The 6,149-nt window shown below is 40.6% G+C and overlaps 1 long non-coding RNA gene across 1 annotated transcript in view; it reads left to right on the top strand.

Moving 5' to 3' along the window:
- Positions 1 to 3,081: 3,081 nt before the first annotated feature.
- LOC134740330 (uncharacterized) overlaps positions 3,082 to 6,149 on the top strand; it is an 83,022-nt gene continuing 79,954 nt past the window's right edge. The window contains exon 1 of the long non-coding RNA XR_010127723.1: positions 3,082 to 3,171. This is a non-coding gene — a long non-coding RNA (uncharacterized LOC134740330). The remainder of the gene's footprint in view (positions 3,172 to 6,149) is intronic.

Raw genomic sequence — 6,149 nt, 5'->3', positions numbered from 1 at the left:
GCCTCCAAATACATAACTGATGTCAGTTGCAGACTCAGGCTCATTGGCAATGACTCCTATTGGATGTGCTGGTGATTTTTGCCTTCATAGTTGAATTTCAGTCATTTTTGAGTGAGTAGCTGACCAGAGCATTTAAGACTCTGGAGCGAGCACAGTCAGTGACTGTGGGACAACACCTATTAAAAGAATTACCGGAAGGCCTTGGATAATGCCTATATTCCTAGATAGATCCTGCCCTACCTAGGATCAGCCAGAACAGTTCCATGCCCAACCCAAAGAGAAGAGAAGTTTGTTATTAGTAAACTCACCTAACAATTTGTTCATCTTCTTGACTTACCAAGGTTTAATCTCTGATATCCAGGATAGCATAGTTACGGGAAAGAATTTTAAGAATCTTACTTGTTAAAATAAGATTCTTCTTTTTTCAAAAACGCTTCTTCTCCTTCTTTTCAAAATTATTCTTTCTCCTCCTCTTCAAAACTATCTTTTTGAAGGAATTGATTTAGTGCTAAACCAATGGAGAAGGGAAAAGATAGTTTTGAAAAGAAGGAGAAGAAAGAGACAATTAAGCGTATGGCACTCAGTGGCTCCCTGTGATTGGGGGTCTTGAACTGGAGGTCATGAGCAAAAGCACTCCATATCTAGCTGTCTGCTACTTGGTTTGAAAATCCTTGGAAAGCTGTCTCCTTTGTGATGCCATTTGTTTCAGAAGAATTCTGAAATCAGTTTTAGATATCCTGTCAATGTGGAAGTTCAGGATGAGGGTGTATATCTTGGGAACAGGAATCCAATGGGATGATTTCTTGGAATTTCACTGCAGTATTTGTATTTTATGTTACCTGATAATGTTTCCTCCAAGAGGTACCCCTCAGATGTAAGACCATGACCAACAGGAAGTAGATAAGGCAACTGTGATATTATCATATAAAGATCAGAGTAACCCTGGAAGGTAAGGTAGTTAATGATCTCTAAGACTGGGATGTCTTCTTTCTTTCCCAGTTTGTAAGACTGGATTTTTGATGTGAAGGATCTCAGGGAGAGCTGCCAAGATATCCTGTCATATGTTTATGCTCTTTTTATATCCATCATGGTCAAATTTTGATTCATATATTGGATATAGTTTTGGAAATCAAATTATTTGCTAGAGACTAAGGAGCTCAGAATATATGTTCCAAGGACAATTCTTAATTCTTTAAGTGAATTTTTGTTTTTCCTTGCTAGGGGTTGGGAAGTCCTTAACTAGATCATACAAATCTGATCTTGACCAAGGATTAAAGTTAACATGTCATTGACCTTGAAGGTGACCTTCATTCCTACCTATATCAGGAAAACATTATGAGGATATGTTGTCCAGTGAGAGGGACGTGTTTAGGAAGGGGCAATGGAGGAGAGGAAAGAGGATCTGGAGAAGGAGGAACAGCAGAGCAAGAGGGAAGAGGAAGTCGAGGTTCAGGGAACTGGAGGAAGGGCAATGTGTAATTCATTGTGTTAGGAGAGGGAGAAGATAGTTCTAAGTTTGGATTTTAGATCATCCAGGTTTTTATTAGCCTTTCTTAAGGAGGCCTTAAAGGAAGCAATTTTAGAATATTTCCGTCTTTCAAAGGCTTTTTTATACCAGTAAAAAAAACGCCAGTCATTGAATATTTGGAATCTTTGAATCATTTGTAAAGTGCCATGCAAATGGATTATCTTACTCATATCCCAAATTGATCAGAGTGGCCACTGAAGTTCTAAATTGTTCTTGGTAAAATTCCATCAAAGCTTCAAATATTTGGTGCTATTGGCATCATGTTTGTGCATGTAAGAAGCCAGAAAAAGACTTGGCATTTCATTGAATGGCTCACGATTGGCCCTCAGAATCTCGACAATACACCCCCATATTGTTGCTGAGAGCCCTGAGTTAAGAAACAAATGGAATGAAAGTTTTTCACCAAGGATAATTAAGAGGAAGAACAAAGGCTTAGGTGGTACTTCAATGCAAAGGGAGCCAAGTACTAGTTGGGGGCAGGGCTTTACTGTGCAGTCCCTGGGACCTCCAGAAGAGACTTGGGGGTCTCTTGCATTCTCTATCCTCATCAGAGTGGCTAAGCTGTTCAGCAGTGGGTCCAGGCAGTGATTAGTGTCTTGGCATCAAAAACTGTAGAAGATAATCAGCCAGAGCATCATTAGCATAAACCTTTGTTCTGAATGCTACAGCATGAGAAGACTTTAAAGGATGTTCTGTCTTGGGGAGGAAGGGTAGTATTTCTATAGAGTCAGAGTAGGAAGAGCCAGCTGAAGCTCAGCTGTTTTGGGGACTAGTTGGTCAGAGATTGTTCTCAGAAGCAGGAGTGATCATTCTTGTGGTTTAGCAGCCATTGGTTGGGCAATTCAGGCTTATCAAAAGGGATCAGGCAGACAGTTATGGACTAAGGTCAAGTGAGGGTCAGAGTGAACATTTTTAGTTCTTTTAGAGTTTTTTTTAAAGGTGCTTACTACAGTGACAAAAGAAGTCACTAGTGTGATGAGTAAGGAGTAAGGTGGGGAAGAATCTTCCAGGTGGCCCTCTGCTCAGAAGTTGTTTTCTTTACAAAAGCAGAGGAGGTTGTTGATTCTTCCTTTCTTCCTGATGCACCATCCCCATCTCTACCCTGCTTGTCTCACAAACCAACCAAAGCAGCAGGGAGAAATGCAGTCGTATCTAAGCAGCAGCAGATGACAATAAGGTGCAAAGTCTTAAAGAGGGCGGTGGGCAGGACCACACCTCCTTAAGCTTCCAGAATGCCACAGTAATGAGCCAGAAGAGCCCACACCCTTGCAGACAGAGGACTGAGAACTCACACAGATTGATCATGTAGCTTCACTTAAATGATGACTGAATATGGGTCTGCATTGTTTGGTTGTACTACTAGGGCCATACTACCACGTGAGCATTTGCTTATGGAATGTGAGAAATACAAACAGGAACAGGCCTTGTTCATGTACCTGTGTGTGAACCGTGGCCTAGTCACTTGTGAATCTGAACACAAATGTCCACTGTGACTGCCCGGTCCAGGTACCTCTGCTTACAGTGTCTGGAAACAGTCTTTTTACCTTTTTTAGGATAAAGTCAATGCAAAGGATTAGCCGAGAATACTTGAGTCCACATGATGGAAGGAACTGGATGCCGTTTAATGAATAAGTAATTTAAGCGTAAGTATACATACCTAGAAATAACTATATGTGGTTTGGGTTTTTATTTTAGTGTGTATTTTTTTTAGAGACAGGATCTTACTCTGTCACCTAGCCTGGAATGTAGTGGTAACCTCAAGCTCTTGGGTTCAAGCGATCCTCCCTCCTGGGCCTCCCAAGTAGCTAGGACTATGGGCATGTACCACCACACCCAGCTAATTTACAAAAAATAAAATATTTTTTTGGCAGGGACAAGGTCTCACTACATTGCCTAGGCTAGTCTCAAACTCCTGGCCTCAAATGATCTTTTCACCTCCCAAAGGGCTGGAATTACAGGTGTAAGCTACCATGCAGGGCCCTAAGGTTTGGTTTTGATGTTAATTTCCCATTCTTCTTCATTAACTCCCTGGCTAAGAAACTGCTTCTTTCTTAGGCTTTGCATTAGTCATCTCCATTGAGCACTGCAGTCCCTGCTTCAAGCTGAGCGCCCCCAGACCAGCAGCTACAGGGTGAGGTTCAACTTGGGGGCATCTTCAGCCTGGCTGCAGAAGCTCAGCCACTGTCCTGAGACTTTGCTTCAACATCATGCTGGGAATTCTTGAATTTTGGTGTTCCACGCCTTCGTCTTCTACGTTCTAGTAAATTCTTGAATAAGGGTGCATAGGAAATACATTTTTGCTTGTGTCTTTTGCCTAAATGCATATACTTCCTTCAAATTTGATAGATTGGCTTGGTATAGCATTTAAACTATAACTATTTTCCTCAGAATTTTAAAGGCAATTATCTTGGATTCTATTTCTATTTCTGACCCTTTGGCCAACCCTTTATTTTTTTCCTCTTTGAAAGCTTCTAGTATTTGTTCTCAATGCTCGTTATTCTAAATTTCCCAATCATGAGCCCTTAGTAGGAACTTTCAACCTGGAAACTCCTGTTCTTCAGCCTAGAGACTGTTTATTGTATTACTTCTTATGTTTGCTTTTTTTTGAGCATTTCTATTAGCTAAGTTTGAGCCTGTTTGAGTGATCTTTAACTTTTTTTCTTTTCTGTTTTTTTATCTCTGCTCCTTTTATTATTTCTTGGAAATTTCTTCGTCTTCCAGTTTTTCTATAACGTTTTCTTTCAGCAGTCATCTTTTTAATTTCAATAATTCTTTTCTTTTCTTTGAATATACCAATTTTATAGCATCTTATTCTTGTTTTATAATGTAATTTTTTAATCCTTTTAAGGAGAGAGAAACCACAATTTTAGTTTTTATTTTTTCCATTTCCAGCATGAATCCCCCTATTGTGGTTATCAAGTGCTGTGTAACAAATTTCTCCCCTCCCCTTCGTGGCTTACAATATCATTTATTTTGTTCATGAACTTTCAACCTGAGCGGGGCTCTGCAGGTTCAGCTCATCTTTGATCTATTCAGTGTCAGGTAGGGCTGGAATCACCTGAAGTCTTCTTCACTCACGTCTGGTGTTTGGTTTGGACAAATTCAAACAGCTGGGGCATCTGTCTCTAGCAACATGTGGTCCCTAAAGCATGGAAGCTTCATGGGAATCAGACTTCTAATCTGATGATTCAGGGCTCCTAAGATGTGTATCCCAGGAAAGCAAGATTCGAGTGAAAGCTGCATTCTTTGTATGACCTAGCTGCAGAAATCACATAACTGCCATTTCCCTTTTTCTGTATTGCAGTGCTGTCTAATTAAAATATACTGTGGCCAGGCTCAGTGGCTCACACCTGTAATCCTAGCACTTTGGGAAGCCAAGAGAGGTGAATCACCTGAGGTCAGGAGTTCAAGACCAGCCTAGCCAACATGGTGAAACCCTGTCTCTACTAAAAATACAAAAATTAGCTGGGTGTGGGGGTGCACACCTGTAATCCCAGCTACTTGGGAGGCTGAGGCAGGAGAACCACTTGAACCTGGGAGGCAGAGGTTGCAGTGAGCCAAGATGGCACCACTGCACTCCAGCCTGGGCAACAGAGCGAGACTACATCTCAAAAAAATAAATAAAATAAATAAATAAAATATATCATGAGCCACATGTGCAATTTCAAGCTTTCTAGTGGCCACATTAAAAATATAAAAAGAAATAAAGTTAATTTTATAATATATTTTATTCAACTTAATATCACTTAAATATGTAATGAATAGAAAATGGTTAATGAGATAGTTCACATTCTTTTCTCATACTGTCTTCAAAGTCCAGTGTAAGTTTCATACTTACAACACAGCTCAATTCAGATACTAAATTCTTTTTATTTTTGAGATGGAGTCTCGCTCTGTCGCCCAGGCTGGAGTGCAGTGGCGCGATCTCTGCTCACTGTAAGCTCCACCTCCCAGGTTCACACCATTCTCCTGCCTCAGCCTCCCGAGTAGCTGAGACTACAGGCGCCCACCACCACGCCCAGCTAATTTTTTTGTATTTTTGGTAGAGACAGGGTTTCACTGTGTTTGCCAGGATGGTCTCGATCTCCTGACCTCATGATCTGCCCGTGTCAGCCTCCCAAAGTGCTGGGATTACAGGCGTGAGCCACCGTGCCAGGCCGCTAAATTCTTTTTTTCAGATGCTGAATTTCCAGTAGTTAATGTGAAATATAGTCCTGCCAAAACAATAAAGCTAAAAGAAAAACACTTTACATTGCTTCAGTTTTAAAATTTAAATTATTTAGAATTGAATAAAATGATTATTTCAGGTCTTCAGCTGTAATAGCAACTTTTCACTTATTCAACAGCCACATGTGCCTAATGGCCACTGGCAACCATATTGGGTGGTGTGACTCTGTTAGTTGAAGTCCCACCTAGATTCAAGGGAAAAGAAGATAAACTCCAGCTTTTAATGGGAGAAGGGACAATGTTTTAAAGAAAAGAAGCAGAAGTATTGTGGCTGTTTTTGGAAAATGCAATCTGCCACACCCTCTGAGTTTCCCTTTTTCCCTGGTTTATTTGCTTTGGTCTCTATATTTCATGGCAGAGACTTTCCCCTAATGTGTTCACATTAAGACTGAAG

The sequence above is a fragment of the Pongo pygmaeus genome, chromosome 1, assembly GCF_028885625.2.
Source record: "Pongo pygmaeus isolate AG05252 chromosome 1, NHGRI_mPonPyg2-v2.0_pri, whole genome shotgun sequence".
NCBI lineage: Eukaryota > Metazoa > Chordata > Mammalia > Primates > Hominidae > Pongo > Pongo pygmaeus.
Note: the sequence above shows the minus strand (reverse complement) of the source record. Positions and strands in the feature narration are given on the sequence as shown.